The sequence below is a fragment of the Sapajus apella genome, unplaced genomic scaffold (assembly GCF_009761245.1).
Source record: "Sapajus apella isolate SASKATOON/1434 unplaced genomic scaffold, GSC_monkey_1.0 scaffold80, whole genome shotgun sequence".
Lineage (NCBI taxonomy): Eukaryota > Metazoa > Chordata > Mammalia > Primates > Cebidae > Sapajus > Sapajus apella.
This window is the reverse complement of record NW_022437020.1, coordinates 204033-222868: the sequence shown is the minus strand read 5'-3', so window position 1 is coordinate 222868 and position 18836 is coordinate 204033. Positions and strand designations below refer to the sequence as shown.

Sequence of the window (18836 nt, the reverse complement as noted above, 5' to 3'; positions counted from 1 at the left end):
CCTATCACCAAACCCAGTTTGGGAGGGGATGACATTTATCAACAGTGCTTTGAAAAATATTAAGCATCGTACAAATAGGAGGAATTGTTGCTGCTATAATCCTAATGAAGCACACGTGCAGCTCTGCATGAGCCTCAATATTTAGGGGACATTTAAGGAATTAGGAGGAACTCTGTGACTACTGGGTAGTGACTCGAGATGGTCTTCGCAGGAAGAGCCAACTAATCTGGCCATATTAAATCCATTTTTAGAAGAAAAAAAAAATAGCCAGCTGTGGTGGCACACACCTGTAGTCCCAGCTACTAGGGAGGCTGAGGCAAGAGGCTCATTTGAGTCCAAGAGGTCAAGGCTGCCAGCCTTGATCATACCACTTTACGCTAGCCTGGGTGATAGAGCAAGCCTCTGTCTCGGAGAAAAAAGAAGACAAACTTTTTCATGTATGCATGTATAATCAAACATGAACAACAATGTTCAAGCAGCATGATCTATAAAAGTAAACCAACTGGAAACAAGCCAATAAGAATGGCCACTGTCAATAGAACACATTAATTTGTGGTAGTCTAGTCATAAGTTCATTCTGTTGTATGAACATGTTCAGCAGTGAAAATAAATGAATCAGCTAAGTACAGCAACATGGATGAAATCTCAAAAACATATTGAACAAAAGCAGCAAGTCACAGGAAAATATTTGTGATTTCATTTATGGAAAGTAAAAAAAATAGATAAAAGTAAACAATAAATCATTTAGTGATACATACGCAGGTGGTAAAGCTAGAATGAACGGAAAAGGAATTAAAGGTAGAAAAGTTAGGAACATGATGAGGGAAGGAGGTAAGGAAGAGAGAGGGGCACCACCAGGGAAGGTGGGCGTGAGCACCTGTAAAGTTCTGGTAATGTTCTAGTTCTCCCATGTGTTCGTTATCAACTACTCATTTTACTGATTTTTGTTTCTGTTTTGTTCTTTGGGGTTTTTAGGGGACAGAGTCTTGCTCTGTTGCCTAGGCTGGAGTGCAGTGGCATGCTCTCAGCTCAGGGCAACCTCCACCTCCAGGTTCAAGTAATTCTCATGTCTCAGCCTCCCAAGTAGCTGGGATTACAGGAACATACCACCATGCCGGCTAATTTTTGTATTTTCAGTGGAGACGGTATTTTGCCATGCTGGCCAAGCCGGTCTCAAACTCCTGGCTCAAGTAATCTATGCGCCTCAGCCTCCCAAAGTGCTGGGATTACAGGTGTGAGCCACAGTGCCTGGCCATTTTACTGTTTTTCTTAAATGTATAAATATAAGTTTATACCTTATATTTAAGATATAATACCACCGCTCTGAATGTATTATATCACACAGCCACACACAAAACTCTGAGCCATTGATGCATTCATGTGACTTGTATCAACAAAATAATACAGTAACTATAGATTAACAAAAAGCATATGCAAATGATATAGAAATATTCATTTAAACAATATTAGTTACAACTCAGCTGGGCCCAGTGGCTTAAGCCTGTAATCCCACCCAGCACTTTGGGAGGCCAAGGTCGGCAGATCACTTGAGGTCAGAAGTTTGAGACTAGCCTGGTCAACATGGTGAAACCTCATCTCTCACAAAATACAAAAATTAGCCAGGCATGGTATCAGGTGCCTGTAGCCCCAGCTACTCAGGAGGCTGAGGCATGAGAATTGAACCCAGGAGATGGAGATTGCAGTGAGCCAAGATCATGCCACTGCACCCCAACCTGGGCAACAGAGTAAGACTCTGTCTCAATAAAATAAAATAAAATAGTCCTATGGCTCACGCTTGTAATCCCAGTACTTTGGGAGGCCAAGGCGGGTGGATTGCCTGAGCTCAAGAGTTCCCAGCCAGCCTGGGCAACACGAGGAAACCCCATCCCTACTAAAATACAAAGAATTAGCCAGGCATGGTGGCACGTGCCTGTAGTCCCAGCTACTTGTGAGGCTGAGGCAGGGGAATTACTTGAACCTGGGAGACAGAGGGTGCAGTAAGCCAAGATTGCACCACTGCACTCCAGTCTGGGCAACAGAGCCAGACTCCATAATTAATTAATTAATTAATTAAAGTTATAACTGAATGTTAGCTGAGACTAACTAACCAACACAGTCCTTTGATTGCAGAAAGCAGCTTCTAGCAGTGCCTCCACACTTTTGGCAGTCTGAATCTCTTTCCTCTGCCCTCCTCTCTAAATTCATCATTTCTCTTGTCTTCATAATCTTTCTTAATACAATGAACCACAGTTGACTGGATTTATGCCTTGGGAGGAGGCTGATGTAGTCAGCGAGTCAGGCCACAAGTTCTGGGGAGAGATCTGGTGCGTTGACATCTCCCCAGTGTTCGTTCTGTGACTTCATTTCTGTGCCTGACTTTCCTATTCTGGAAAATAACCATAAGAATAGTACCTCACAGTGTCATTGAGTTAATACGCATACAACAGCATTTACTCCAGTGCCTACTGTATGGTACGTGCTCCCACAAATGCTGACGGTCCTTTTTCAAAATTGCAGTCACATCTAGTGGTCCCATGTCCTTTAAACTGTACCCTAATAACCTTAGTAATGAAGATGGTGTTATTGGTAACAACCTCTTACTCAATATCCCTGATGTACCAGCAATGTCCAAGATGCCTTGGATATAATGCTTCATTTACTTGTTTTGATAAATTCTTTACTGTCCATTTGAATGGAGTTTGGGGTGTCCTCTCTTTGCTCAAATATTTACACACAAATAATCTTATGACTTATTCCACAGATAGCTAATCCCACCTAGCATGGACTTTCCTATTCAGTTTTCTGACTACAACCTCATTCACCTCATTTCCTAATTTACAGGTTGGGAGGGTACCTTAGTGCAAGCCCCCTTGCAGCCGCTTAGGGAACAGAAAAGAAAACAAGCAAAAGAGACTATGTGCATCCAAATGAGCTTTCAGAAGCAAATTAATTTTCTTGAAAAAGGTCCAATTTCCTAGAAGAGAGTGAAACCTGTGCTTGGAGCCCCCAGGTTATAAGCAAGCTAAAATTTTGAAGATTAAAAAAAAGAAATCCTTGCAAAACCCTCATCAATCAAGCAATGAAACCTCTGGCAAGTGTAACACTGAGAATCAGATTGAAACTTGTCCATTTGAAGAAGCCCTTGTCAGCTCCAGACTCACAACTTCCCTCTGCACATTGCAGTTAAATGATCAGGGGACCAGGTGCGGTGGCTCACACCTGTAATCCCAGCATTTTGGGAGGCCAAGGCGGGAGGATCACAAGGTCAGGAGTTGCAGGCCAGCCTGGCCAATATGGTGAAATCCCGTCTCTACTTTAAAAAATAGAAAAATTAGGGCATGGCAGTGCGCGCCTGTATTCCAGCAACTCGGAGGCTGAGGCAGGAGAATTGCTTGAACCTGGGAGGCGGAGATTGCAGTAGGCCAAGATTGTGCCACAACACTCCAGCCTGGGCGACAGAGCAAGACTCCATCTCAAAATGATCAGGGAGGAAAAGTCACATAAAGTCCCCTTCATGTTTTTTCTGTCTGCTTGTCACAGATGCTGACCTGTTCTCTAGATTTCCAGAGTTACCGACCCACAGGAGAGACTGACTTTCACAAAATCTGCACCAGCTCAGAGCCCTACTTAGAGATCAAGACACTCAGGTGTAAGGCCGGGAGGTTGGGCACACCCACCTCTGCACCCGGCACCAGGCTCTGCCGCATGGCTCCCCTGGAAGGCTCCAGCTGATGCAAGGCTCCTGGCCAGCTCTCCCACCGGAAAACCCGCCCAACAACCCGCCAACCAATAGCCCGCCCCATCTCAATCCCACTCCCCTGGAGTCAGTCAGAGCACCAGCTATTGCTCGTTCCTCCTAGCCATAAAAATCCCACGCCCCAGGAAATTGGCACAACTTCCCTGGTCCGTTTCCCCAGGACCATGGAACCTCGCCCGGGAGCTGAATAAATTGGATTTTCATTTTCTTATATTGGCCTCAGTTTCCTCATTTTAAACTCGGCAATAAACCTTACACTGGGAAAATGCTACTGAGTGAAAGAGCCATAGAGGGGCTAGCAGAGAATAGGCACTGCAGTGTGCCCTGACAAGTCCTCATGGGCTAAATTGGAAGGCCTAGTCCCTGCTTTGAAGAAATATTAGGAAAGCCAATAAAATTAAAATAAAATTTAATTAACATAGCCTTTGAAAGTATTTCTGGCCGGGCATGGTGGCTCATGCCTATAATCCCAGCACTTTGCGAGGCTGAGGCAGGCGGATCACAAGGTCATGAGTTCGAGATCAGTCTGGCCAACATAATGAAACCTCGTCTCTACTAAAAATGAAAAATAAATTAAAAAAATTTAAAAAAATCACCAGGTGTGGTGGTGCATGACTGTAATCCCAGCTACTGAGGAGGCTGAGGTAGAAAAATCATGTGAACCCAGGAGGCGGAGGTTTCTGTGAGCCAAGATCGTGACATTGCCCTCCAGCCTGGGCAACAATGCAAGACTATGTCTCCAAAAAAAATAAAAAATAAAAAAGCATTTCCCAGTACAGTCTTTATTTGTGCTTCACCAGGACTCTTGGAAGCAGATACTATTTTTCCTATTTTACTAAAGTGGTCACCGAGGCTCTGTCCAGGCTGACAAGACAGTTACTGTGGCAGCTGGGGTCTAAGCCAGACTGACTGTCTCTGAAACCACCCGTTACTGACCTGTGCTCCAGGGCATTCTGTGCACACAGTGAGCTCCAGCTACATGCCAGGCATTGTACTAGGTGCCAGGAGAAAGTAGAGACGTGACAGAGTCCCCGAGAGCACTGTCCTCTGAAAGACACTAACAAATCAACAACCACATCAAGTCCTGAGCAGTGGCTGCCACATCACAGAACAGAGGAGAGTGACCTCCCCCATGGAGCCCAAGAGACAACCAGGAATCGGTTAGACAAAGGAGAACGTTCCATGAAGCCTTTGCTCCCAGGACCCACCTTGAGCAACCTCCAATTTGTTGGCCAAAACCACAGTGTTCTTCTGGTATTTAAGGCTCACAGAGTTCATGTACTTCACATTTTTATACCATCAGGCAAGTATTTTTAAAAGTACTGTCCACTCTAGAAAAAAATGGATATATAATACACACATATTTTGTATATGTATTTATGTATTCATGTATGCTTGTATGTATTATAGTGGCACAAAAGTAACTGCAGTTCTTGCCATTAAAAGTAATGGCAAAAAACGAAATTAATTTTGCATCAATCTAGTAGGTATATTATACACACACACACACACACACACACACAGAGAGAGAGAGAGAGAGAGAGATTTAGATAATTACATAAAAAAATTCATTAAATTAATTGAGTATCATTTTTCCATGTATGATGTCACCTATCAGCCAGCATTTTCAGTTATTCATTTATTCAATTATTTAAGAGAAATTTTAGAGCTGGACGTCGTGGCTCATGCCTGTAATGCCAGCACTTTGGGAAGCCGAGGCAGGTGGATCACGAGGTCAAGAGATCAAGACCAACCTGGCCAACATGGTGAAACCCTATCTTGCATGCCTGTAGTCCCAGCTATTTGGGAGGCTGAGGCAGGAGAATTGTTTGAACCTGGGAGGCAGAGGTTGCAGTGAGCTGAGATCACACCGCTGCACTCCAGCCTGCAACAGAGCAAGACTCCGTCTCAAAAGAAAACAAAAAACACACTTTAGAAGTACTTACTGGATCTAGATATGCCTCACATAGGGATAGGCACTGACACAAGGCCCCTACCCTCACAGCACTCACATTCTACTGGGGGAAGCAGACACAAGTAAACCTAAATAAACAAGATACTTGCACACTGAAATAAGTCTTACAAAGTGAGCACAGTAATGAGAAAGAGGGAGACAGAAGGGGTCGTTTTAGATAGGAGCATCAGAGCAGACTACTCTGAGGAAGGGGTACCTGATCTGAGGCCTGGCGATCTCAGGAGCTGGGAATAGCATTCCAAGTGAGCAGGTGGGAAAGACAAAGGCCTAGAGGCAGTAAGAGCTGGTTGTGTCTGGCCTGGTTCTCAACCTGGGCTGTCCAGTAGATTAACCTACCACCCTCCTGGCACATCACTGTGTATCACTAATCAGGGAAGCTCACTAGAGAGTTTTTACTGGAATTTCATTGTGTAGGCATGAGTGACCCAGAAAATTGAACTCAACTTCCAGTCCCCTTCCCTTCTCCATAGTTCAGGTTGATATCACCCAGCTCAAAGCCCCAATCCTGTAATCACACAGTTGGTCGTTATTTCATGGTAGGCCTCTGTCCTGAGTCATCTCATTAGCAGAAACTCAGAGGTGATCTGAGGGGCCCACCATGAACGACAAGAACACTCCTATCACTTGGAAAATCCCAATGATTCAGTGATTCCCTCCCAAGAACTAGAGACAAAGGCAATTCTTCAAGACTAGTTAATGAGCTGGAAAAGGGCAGGCCTGATGAAGGTTGGGGCTATAATCAGGAGTGTGGTTTTGATGTACGACATTTGGATCACCTCTGAGACAGCCAAGTGGAGATGTCAAGTAGACAGTTGAGTGGACAAGACTGACCTCTCGGGGGAAGTCTGGGCTGCTGAAACAAATCTGAGAACCATCAGCAAGTTAATGGCATTCAAAACCAGCAGACAGGATGAGATCCCTTAGCAAGCTGACAGTAAAAGAGAAAATAAATGACCCAGGCCTAAGCCCCAAAGCAAACCATCATTTGGAATTATTATGACCTACAACTCTGATTTTCCTGCTCTTTCATCTTTATCTGCTCAGGCAGCAAAAAATGAAAAGTTGTTCCAGTTGAGGTAAGTCCCATCTTTTAATATGCATAAACCTCCTCAAAAATGTTTTTGAACATGAAACAAAGCCAGGAGCTTCCCACAGTGAGATTCAAGCTGGGGAGGACACATACTGTTTATTATCTTCTAACACAGACAGTAACATATAACAAGAAAAAGGCAGGAAGCCAGAACATTTGAAATAACACTGGGTTATACAAAGACACATTCTTTTCACCAATGTAAAACTATAAAAGGATAAAAATGATGTATTTTTCATTTCAGAAGCAGTTTCCCCTAATTTATAATGTTCACTTTCCCTACAGTAATGGTAATGGTAACACAAATGATACTGTTTGAATTAAAAAAAAAAAAAAAACTTCAGCCATGGTAGCCCCAGCTACACAGGGGTCTGAGATGGGAAGATTACTTGAGGCCAGGAGTTCAATTCCAGCCTGGGCAACAAATGGAGACCTCATCTCTAAAAATAACAAAGAACTTGTTCATTCCTTATTGAAAACAAATTTCTCTTACTTATTCAGTTTTTTTTTTTTTTTTTTTTGAGATGAAGTGTTGCTCTGTCACCCAGGCTGGAGTGCAGTGGCACCATATTAGCTCACTGCAACCTCCACCTCTGGGTTCCAGTGATTCTCCTGCCTCAGCCTCCTGAGTAGCTGGTATGACAGGAATGCACCACCATGCCTGGATAATTTTTGTGTTTTTAGTAGAGACAAGGTTTTGCCATGTTGGCCAGGCTGATCTCAAACTTTGACCTCAAGTGACCCACACACCTCAGCCTCCCAAAATGCTAGAATTACAAGTATGAGCCACCATGCCCAGCCTACTTGTTCAGCTTCTAGGAGTTAATGTAAAACACTGTAAGTTCAATACAGGAACTAGCATAAAGAGCACTGCCACTTCAGACCAACATTATTAGGGAGATATTCAATATCTTCATCTACAGCCATGCCAAGGGTAATGATAATATTTAATAATAAAAAGACTATTTAACATTCATGGAGCTCTTACAATATGCTAGCCCTCAGCTAAGTGCCTCAGAGACATTATTGCTTTCCAGTAATATATTTAATATTAATTGAACAGATGCATTTAATTTTTATTTAGTAATATGCTTTTATTTAATGACATGTATAAAGCAATAACCCTGAAAAATATTCTATGCCTAATGTACAGCTGAGAAAACTGAGGCTTGCAGAGGTGAAGTAACTTGCTTCTCAACAAGCCACAAGTCATTTAATCCAGATCACAGGGCCACCCAGTGAGGAAGCAACAAAGCCACAGCCCAGGTCTGTCTGCAGCTGAAGCAGTAAGAGGCCCAGAAGTTAAAGGAGAGATCGTCACCGGTGCCCTTAAAATATGTCTGGGATGCATGAGTGCTTCACTGATGGAGTTTCTTCTGCTGAAAGTAATTTAGTTCAATGTGCAGGTCCTGTGGGGCTCCTGTGCTTTCTCAGCCAGCAGGAGTGAGAAGAGGCAAGAGTCTTTCTGCAGCACTGAAGCGGCCGCTGGGTGAAAGGAGTTCAACAATGGAGTCAGGTAGTCCGTTGTTCAGCTTCAGATTCATTTACTCTCAGGCTTGTCTTCTTTCTCCCCTTTCAATCACTGAGGCTGTCTTGATGAGAGGCACGCTCCCCCTTCTATTCTGGGCCAGAAACTCACTGCAACTGTCTGTGAATGGGTGGGAAACTTGCCACCCCAGTCAGGCCACTGGGATTGTGCCAATTACCTTTTATCTGCCAAGTGGCAAGGTATCAGAATGGCTAGACCTCAGGATGCCACATTATCAATCACAACTATTATTTATTAATCATTTGCTAGTTATTACACATATAAATATAACATAGCTCATATCTTTATTATGAATATAAAATTGTTTAATTTTTATATAAAGTTGTTTATATTTTTGTTATATAAAATTATTTAAATTTTTATTATATAAAGTTTATAGTTTTGTTATACTTGTTTTTATTATTTTTATAAATTATTTATTAATCACTTACTATAGTAATAAGAGCCATTATTTATTAAGTGCCTTATATGCATCAGACATTTAACAAATATTTTCATTTAGTCTTCATAGCACTTAGCATGGTAGATAATATAATCCCCTATAGAGACTCAGAAGGTTTGAAACTTGCCCAAAGTCACACAGTGGCAGAGCTGGGACTGGACCCAGGTGTCTGGGACTCCAAAATGCATGTACTTTCCCATATCAATTCTGCCTCTAATACACTGGATAGCAGTACCTTAGCTCCAGGCAGAAGTCAGAGGCATCTGTTTATCACGGATGTCAGTGTCTGCCAGACTCAGCGCTATAGAGCTGGAGGTAATGAAACTCTCCCATCTATTTTATGAATCTGAATATATTAACATTATTTGGACAGCCATGAGTACTCAGTGCCCTGCTAGAGCAATAGCCTCAGGGGTTATTGACATGCATGGACTTCTTTCTCTCCATGCCAAATGGTGCCACACTGACATCCTTTTTTTAATTTAATTTTTTAAATTCACGTCTGTTGTAATTTTTCTGCCTCCTACCTCACTGTTAGGTTGTAAGCTACCACAAATGTTTCACTGATGTCCTTGTGCCTGCTTCTAGGGTGGCACTGTTGACCTTTAGGCTGGATAATTCTTCATTAGGGCGGGGGCATCCTGTGCATTACAGAATATTTATCAGCAGCCCTGGCCTCCACCTTCTAGATGCGAGTTGTAACTTTCCCTTCCTCCCCAGGCATGCCTATCAAAGATGTCTCTGGACACTGTCAAATGTCCCCCACTACTGGGGAAGAGACAAAATCACCCCCATTGAACAACCATTGTTCTAGGTGAGTACACACCCACACAAATATACACACACACATTTCTAATATGCTACGTCTTATAGTGCTGCTCAAGGAACGAAACAGCTAGCCAGGCTTATCAGACAGAAACAGAATAAAATAAATATAAAATAAGCTTGGCGTGATATTGTGAGGAAATCTCACAGCAACCCTCATGAGTTTCAGCTGATAATGTCTGTGACATATTTCTGTTGCTAAAAAGCCAGCAGCTTTGAATTTCTCCTTAACCCCTCTTGGACATAGGCTTCTGAGCCATGAAGGCAGAAAAGTCACTGGCCCAGTACTCAGTACCAGATGGTATTCACTAAATGTCAATTTCCCTCATGCCCCAACTGAATAAACCAATGTTGCTCAGACACTCTACACTGGGGAGGCATAATCAAATATAAACCACTTGATCAAAAGTAAAAACGGAAAAAGGAAGCCCATGTGAAAAGAAGGAACAGAAATCTTTCTTGGCCACAAGTAGATCGAAACACCATCTGCTCTTGCCTGTTGTCCTTAATATAGTGTACAGTTACTGTTAGACCTTGATACTGGTGTTTTTGTTTTGTTTTGTTTTGTTTTGTTTTGAGACAGGGTCTTGCTGTTACTTGGGCTGGAGTGTAGTGGCACAATCTCAGCTCACTGCAGCCTTGACATCCCAGTCTTCAAGTAATCCTCCTGCCTCAGCCTCCTGAGTAGCTGAGATTACAGGCATACACTACCATGCCCAGCTAGGTGTTTTTTTGTTTTTTGTTGTTGTTGTTGTTAGACACGGGGTCCCTCTGTGTTGCCCAGGCTGGCCTCAAACTTCTGGGCTCAAGCGATCCTCCTGCCTCAGCCTCTCAAAGTGTTGGGATTACAGGCATGAGCCACCGTGCCTGTCCCTTGGATTTGTTTTGATCTCTTTAGAAATCACTTTAATTCAGAAGCAAAGGCCACTTCATAGTATGCTTTTATATTACCTTATCAATTTTACTTTGTGCTCATTTAAAAGATAATTTTGTCCCAGCTACTCCGGACGCTGAGGAAGAAGAACTGCTTCAACATAGGAGGTGGAGCTTGTAGTCAGCCAAGATTGCGCCACTGCACTTCACTTAGCCTCGGTGACAGAGTGAGTCTGTGGAAAGAAAGGGGAGGGAAGGGGGGAGAGAAGAGCGGGGAGGGGAGGGGAGAAGAAAGGCAGGAAGGTGGGAAGGAGGAAAGGAGGAAAGCAGGGAAGGAGGGAGGGCAGGAAGGAAAAATTAAATTTAAAAAATAAATTAAATTTAAAATTTAAAAAATTGATTCTGGATCATATCACTAGAAAAAAATTTTATGATTTTTCAGTTTTTCCAAAGGGAATCCTTATAAAGACACCACATTATCCCCCTACTTTTTTCTTTCAGTTGAAGCCTCTATTTCCAACCAACCTTGCCAGCAGAATAGGGTGGTTTTTTAAATCTTTATCATTTTTTACTATATGAAAAACTAATCCATACACTTTGTAAAAGTACATTAAATTCAGAAAATAGAGAAGTACAAAATAAAAAAATAGGAAAATGGAATTTATATGCTAATTTGTTTTCCTGATTAAAGTATTTATCTTGGGTATCTCTTCATGCCCCTCCTTTGCAAGGCAAACACCCCCAATGCATGTAAAGTCCTGAGATTTGGCTTAAGAGGCCAAAGGGGACGAGTGATGTTAACTCCCACATCCCTTCACTGACAGCTTTCTCATTCCTGCCCAGGTCTCATGAGTATGGGCAGAAACACCCAGGTCCAAGGAACTCATCTGGGCATAGATGTGCCCAGACAGGTGTGAGTTCTCCAAGCTTCTTCATTCAGAGCTGGTTCCCTATGAGGGCATCTTTGTGGCAGGAACTTGCAAGTGAATACTGCCAGGGAGAAGAATGCTGATTACTTGAGTATGGCAGTAGCTGTCTGCATGGAAAGAAATCACTTAACATGGAGCTCGTGGATGTGTGAATTCCAAGTTCAGAGTAATTAAACAGGGGACCAGGACTGAGCCTCAGATACAGGCAGGGTACACCAGGGTGAGGATCCCTCCTGCACACACGATAGTCATCACAAGCTTTACTTAAATAAAAGTGATCTCTCCACAAGGCTGAGGTGGGCTATAGCAGCTGCTGTGGATCTCTATATTCCACGGAGGTGCCTGCCTGGTTCCCTAAAATCCCTGGGCATTGGACCAGGAGGATGGTACTCAGTGGCAAGATTGCCTGTTTCCGCAGCACCACCATGTGTTAGGACAAGCAACAACAGCCAAAACTCCTGGACACCCTGGTCTTCCAGTTTTTTCTGCTCTAAGAGACAGCAAGCATCCAGGAATCAAGGAATATCCCTGACGGAGGAGAGACATTGGCGTTATCACAGAAGAAAGGATAGCATGGGATAAAGTACATTCTCACTACAAGTGGTATGGGTTATAAAATGAGCTAAGTTAAATATTAAGATAAAATGTATCTCAAGGTGATGAATAATAGTAAGAATAAAAGGAGCTACCTTTTGTTACGTACTGTCTATGACTCAAGCATATGTGATGCTTTGCTCATTGACTCTTCACAGCAGAACCTATTAGGCATTTATTTATTTTCCTTATTTGAGGAAAATGAAGATGAGAAACATTAAGAAATTTGGACAAGTTCCGTTTGCCATGCCATGGTAAAGTGGCTGCTCAAACGTAAAACCGTCTCCTCCCAAATCCATGTTCTTTTCATGAATCCAGAGAATATGGGGGAAATAAAAGGAACCAATGTCCTCAGAAGATAAGGTTTCCTCATTGTATTCTCTGACCCATGTAAGTGTGGAGGGGTCAGAAGGCACCTGAGATTCCTCAAACCCAAGGATAGCGTTCCTACGATTGAGAACATCACCATCTCCAGCCTAAATCTTACAAAATATCTACTCATTTGCATTGCCAATTTGTATTGTATCGGGTAAAAAATTATGGCAAAGTGTGTTCATCAAAAATATCCTTCTTGTTAAACGTCACACTGATTTCCTGGGCACAATGCCCATCTTGGTTTATCTTCACTAATTAAGACAGCTTTGTAAAGTACAGTTGTTACATGAAATTGATGTGACCTATACATCTGCTACTAGCACAAATGTTTGTGACAGAAAGAGTTGTCAGAGAGGAAATATTCCAGGGTTTTATTACTGCCACTAACAACCCAACAAACTCAATGCATCCTGCTGCTTATGTTTTGGTTGCCAGGAGCTTTGATGGGACTAAGGGTCCCATCATAATCTGGGATCATTTGGTTACAAGGAAGAAAAACACACTAAACTAGTTTATGGGAAATTGTGGGTTTGCTCTAAAAGAATCTTTTGTCAATTTTCCTCTATAGAAACCTTATGGACTTAGAAAGCACCAGGTGTCCAAACATCCTGTTACAAAACAAAACGTTAATGAAATCAGACATCTCTGTGTAAAAGCTAAGGTGTAGCTAGATGGAAATAAGCTATTGGAATTTCCTGATAGAAATCAGGAAAGTGGTGAGTGGAGGTGGAAGGAAGAGGAGTGAAAATAAACTTATGATACAAAATGGGAGACAAGAGATACCATCAATAATTAATGGAATGAGAAAGGTTAAACTGGTAACAATTGAAGAACAAAAATGGTGATATAACTGGAGAAGAAAGAGGGGGACTAGGAAGGTAGATCGTGGTATGTATTGGTTAGCTACTGCTGTATAACAAACTACTTCAAAGCTCAGTGGCCTGATAGAACAATCATTTATGATTGTTCACCCATCTGCAGACATACTAGAATTCAGCTGATCAAGGCTGGGTCTGGCCAGATTGCAAGTCTACAAGTCACCGGGATGGTGTTGCCCTACATTTTCTATCCTTCTCCCAAGACCAGCAGGCTACCCACCTGATGACAGAGGTACAACAGAACAGACCATACTGCACCAGCACTTTTTTTTTTTTGACAAGGTCTCACTCTTTCACCCAATCGCCCAGGCTGGAGTACAGTAGTGTGACCATGACTCACTGCAACCTCCGCCTCCCAGGTTCAGGCAATTCTCCTGCCTCAGCCTCCCAAGTATCTGGGATTATAGGCACCCACCACCATGCCTAGCTCATCTTTATATTTTTAGTAGAGACAGCATTTCACCATGTTGCCTCAAGTGATTCACCTGCCTTGGCCTTCCAAAGTGCCTGGATTACAGGCATGAGCCACCACACCTGGCCCACAAGCACTTTTCTAACCCCTACTTGCATCATGCCTGCAAACATCCCATTATCCAAAGCATATCACATGACTGAGCCCAAAGTCAAAATCAGGGGATATGCAACTGGGCAGGACTACAAAGTCCCATGACAGTGGGCCTGGGAATAGAGAGAGGAAAAGCCTTGGAACCAGTGGGAGCAAGAAAGGTGGGTGGCGGTACAGATGAACTAAATTCTCATCAACCACAGCAGAAGCCAGTAGATAATGCCCTACAGGGTTGGTGGTGTAAGGGCACAAGTCTACTACTTAGACAAGCTAATTAACACTCAGAGTCAGGGCACTAAAAGTTGAAAGAGAGCTGTTTCCTTCTGAAGAGTACTAAGACTAGGAGGGGGAAGTTAAGGTTCATAAACCTTTTATTTGTTTGAATTTTTTTAACTGTATATAATTATTAAACTTTTGGGGTTTGTTTTGAGACAGAGTCTCACTCTGTCAGCCAGGATGGAGTGCAGTGGCACGGTCTTGGTTCACTGCAACCTCTACCTCCTAGGTTCAGGCGATTCTCCTGCCTCAGCCTCCCCATTAGCTGGGATTACAGGCATGTGCCACCATGCCCAGCTAATTTTTGTATTTTTAGTAGAAGGGGGTTTCACCATGTTGGCCAGTCTGGTCTTGAACTCCTGGTCTCAAGTGATCCACCTGCCTCAGCCTCCCAAAGTTCTGGGATTACAGGCATGAGCCACCATGCCCAGTCATTAAAGATGTTTTTTAAATTAATTAAAAATTTTAAAACAGATACTCTTCACTATTTACAATACAGCAGATCAAAGACAAAAAAAGCACAGTCTCGTGAGGAAGATGGACTCTAAACAAAGGGCAGCAACACTGTGCCAGAAGAGAACACAGTGGAACCTGAGCGAAAAGGAGGGGGATTCAGTCCCTAGGGATTGGTCAGGAAAATCAACAGAGGCAGGGACATTGGAACGGAGTCTTCTACTACGGGAGTCTGAGAATAGCCTCTTTCCCCTGCCCCAAATCTTTGGAAACAAAGAACCATTTGTTTAAGCCTACAGCTACCCTAGAAAGGAAAAAGGAGTGCTTTTGGTAGGTGTATTAGTCCGTTTTCTCACTGTGATAAAGAAATACCTGAGACTGGGTAATTTATTTTTTTAAAAAGGGGTTTGATTGGCTCACGGTTCTGCAGACCGTACAGGAAGCACAGTGGCTTCTGCTTCTGTGAAGGCTTCGGGAAGCTTCCAATCATGGTGGAAGGTGAGGGCGGGGGTGGGGGGGGGCAAGGCACTTCAAACAGCCAGAGCAGGAAGAACAGAGATGGGGTTGAGGAGGTGCTACATACTTTTAAACCACAGATCTCATGAGAACTCTATCACGAATACTGCACCAAAAAGATGGTGCTAAACCATTTATGACACAAAATGGAGACAGAAGTGATACCAGCAATAATGAATGGAATGAGAAGGGTTAAACTGGTTAACAATTGAGGGACAGAAATGGTGATATAACTGGAGGAGTGATACAACTGGATATAACCCACTCCCATGATCCAATCACCTCCCCCCAGGCCCCACCTCCAACACTGGGGGTTACAACGTGACATGAGATTTGTGCAGCAACCTAATTCCAAACTGTTATCAGTAGGTAACTATGGGAAGTAGACAAAATGCAAGGGGCATTCAAATGAAGAAGACAACCACCACCTGAAATGTACTGGGAAAGCTGCTGCAGAACTTACATCTCAAAGAAGGGAAAGAAGGAACTCAGAGATACTTGTACACCTATATGCACAGCAGCCTTACTCACAGTACCCCATAGGGTGGAAGCAAACTAAGTGTCCATCAACAGGGGAATGGATAAACCAAACGTGGAACATGCATACAATGGAATATTATTCAACTTAAGAAAGGAGGAAATTCTGGCCCAGGCTACCACATGGATGAACCTTCGAGACATGATGCTAAGTAAAATAAGCCAGTCACAAAAGGACAAATACTGAGTGATTTCACTTACCTGAAGTACCTAGAGTAGTCCAATTCATAAGACAGAAAGTAGAAGGTGGTTGGTTTCCAGAGGCCTGGGGAGGGGAACAGGAAGTTAATGTTTAACAGGAATGCAATTTCCAGTGAGGAAGATGAAAACGTTCCAGAAATGAATGATGGTAAGGGTAGCAAGACAATGTCAATGTACTTAATGCTATTCAGCTGTATGCTTTCCAATGGTTAAAATGGCACATTTTATATTTATCCTGCCACAATGCAAAAAAAAAAAAAAAAAAAAGGAGGGGAGCTATGAGGAGGCTGGGCAAGAGTTGTGGGGTGCTTGCAGCTGGGGGGCATGATATGGGAGCAGGAGGTCACTGAGGATGTCCATTCTCAGGGGATAATAGGGAGCTTCCCAGGAGTGGCCCTGGACAAGTCAAAGTGCACCTCCCACTGAGTCAGGGGAGTGTCGGCCACTCAGTTGGAAAGGCAGCACAATACATCAAGATCCCATGCCTGTAATGGAGCTGAAACACTGAACAAGACTCTGTGCTCCCATAGAAACATGCATATTTCCTAGAAGATCTGGAAGCATACTCTTCTTGACTGTGGTTGTCTTTGGGGAAAGGCTTGGAATTTGCAGTAAAGGAAAAGTTTAGCATTACCTGAATGTTCGGATTTTTTAACAGCAAGACTATATTTGGGTGTTCATATAACTTCAGTTTCAATAAGAGAAGTTGGCTAGGTGCAGTGGCTCACACCTATAATCCCAGCACTTTGGGAGGCCAAGGCAGGAGGATTCCTTGGGCAACATAGGAAGATCTCGTCTCTTCAAAAATAAAAATAATCAGCCAGATATGGAGGCACATGCCTGTAGCCCCAGCTACTCAGGAGGCTGGGGCGGAAAGGTTGCTTGAGCCCAGGAGTTCAAGGCTGCAGTGAGCTGTGATTCTGTGATCTCACCACTGCAGTCCAGCCTGGGTGACAGTGAGACCATGTCTCCAAAAAGAAAAAAAAAGAAAGAGAAAAGGATGGAACAATAGTTTCTTAGTCTTAACCACACTCATTACCAAAAATAATAGGGTCTATTTTGACTGACAACATCCACCAAAGGTTTGAGTCCTATTAGTTTTCATATACTTGAAAAAAAATATTTCCCTCAGAAACATCCCCTTGACATCTCTTTGTGGAACATGGAATGTGGAGAGTCGTTTCTGCTGCTCTCCCTCACCTCACCCCATGCCAACATTCTGCATCTCTGCTGAGCATCAGGGAGCCACCGGCCTTGGCAGCCTTCACAATAGGCACACCCTGGCCCTGCTGCAGATCAGGAGCCTGTCTCAGCCTGTTGGAACTCTTTGTTGGTGTGTTTGAGATGTTGTGAGAAAAGTGTGGAACTAAGAGTCGAGGAAACTTTAGTCCTGGCTCAGCCACTTACTTTTATTGTTCAGAGTGGGTTTCTTATTTAAATCTCTGTTTCTGTTTTCTTGTTTAAAAATTGTTATAATCTATGGCTACCGTAAGGTTGACAGGAGAATATAGATATTTAAGATAGTCTGCATGGGCAGGACAACACACACTACAGTGAGGGATCTTAAAGGCCTGTTTTGAAGGGAAAATGGCAAGTGAGCTACAGCGAGCACACATGTGTAGAGCCCAGTTCCAGCTCTGTCAAGATAGCTAGAGAATACACACACACTCCCCAGCCCATACACGGATACAAAGGCACACAGAAAGGAGGAAGCCCCCAATGGCTTGTCAGCCATGTCCTCTGGGGAAGGGAGGGGGTAGAGGTGGGAACAGAGGGGCTGTGCACATTTTACTTTATTAAAGATGTATGTACTGGTTGAGTGTTTTACCAAAACACATCGACTGTTCACCAGCATTGTAATCAAACCAACCTGCACGCCTCTGAGGGTCTCTCTATTCTAGCTGGGGAGATGTCAGAACTGAGACAAAATGTCCCGTGGGGAAGGGCAGACACTGAGGGAAGGAAGTGGGACTTCCTGCACCAGCCACCGCTCTGGCCATCAGGAGAGGTAGCCAACAGGCCAGTTTCCTCCAGGAAAGCAGCCGTTGGAGCAGAGGGGCCAGGCTCCCAAGCGATCCAGACATGAGCACTCCACACAGCACAGCCAGAGACATCCGAAAAACAGGAGGGGGTGCTGACCCAAGGGAAGGCAGGACCAGGGTATGTACCAGCCAGCACAGCCGGGTCACGCTGACTGGCAGTATTAATTTGGGAAAAACTAAATCGTTCAGTTTCATTTGCGTAGTTTGAATGTAAAATGAGTAGTTTGCATGCAAATGTGTGTGGCGGGGGTGTGTGGTGTGTGCGTGAGATACAGTGTGTGTGATGTGGTGAATAGTGAGTGTGTGCTGTGTGTGTGTATGGTGGTGGGGCATCCTGGAGGGTGTGGTGAGTGTGTGGAGTGTACGGTGTATGGTGTGTGGTATGTGGTGTGTCTGATGTGAATGTGATAGTGTGTGGAGTATAATGTAGTGTGGAAAGGTTAAGCGTGTACGTATGTTTTATGTGCATGGTGTAGTGTATGTGGTGTGTGGTATGTATGGGGTGTGTGTAACTGTGGTTATATGAGGTGTGTGTAGTATATGTGGTGTGTATGGGGTGTGTGTGGTGTGCATTAGGTGTGCATGGTGTATGTATGTATGATATTGTGTGGTGTGTGTGGTATCTGTGTAGGGCAAATAAGTTGTCAGTGTGGAATGTGGTGTGTTGTATGGGTGATGTAATATGTATGTGGAATGTGGTGTGCTGTGTATACGGTATTTATGAAGTGTGTGTGTGGCACATATGGGGTGTGTGCTGTGTATGAAATGTACATGGTGTATGTATGTACGGTATTCTGTGGTGAGTGTATGTCTATTGTGTGTATATAAGGTGTGTATGGTGTATATGTGTGGTGTGTGGTACGTGTAAAGAGTGCAAGATGTGTATGAAGTATGTGTGTAATGTTTGTGAGGTGGACATGATATGTGTGTGGTGTATAAAGGGTGTGTGTGGTGTCTGC

General features: G+C 43.5%; 1 long non-coding RNA gene across 3 annotated transcripts in view; it reads right to left on the bottom strand.

Annotated features, from left to right (window-relative positions):
* LOC116533149 overlaps nt 1–18836 on the bottom strand; it is a 35783-nt gene that overhangs the window by 2146 nt on the left and 14801 nt on the right. The window contains exons 3-6 of one of the 3 annotated variants that reach the window (XR_004261111.1): nt 15836–15899; nt 10590–10744; nt 4966–5088; nt 4694–4814 (exon numbers count right to left, since the gene is read on the bottom strand). This is a non-coding gene — a long non-coding RNA (uncharacterized LOC116533149). Of the gene's footprint in view, nt 1–4693; nt 5089–10589; nt 10745–15835; nt 15900–18836 lie in introns of all 3 variants that reach the window. The other 2 variants (XR_004261110.1, XR_004261112.1) reach the window with 2 other exon arrangements.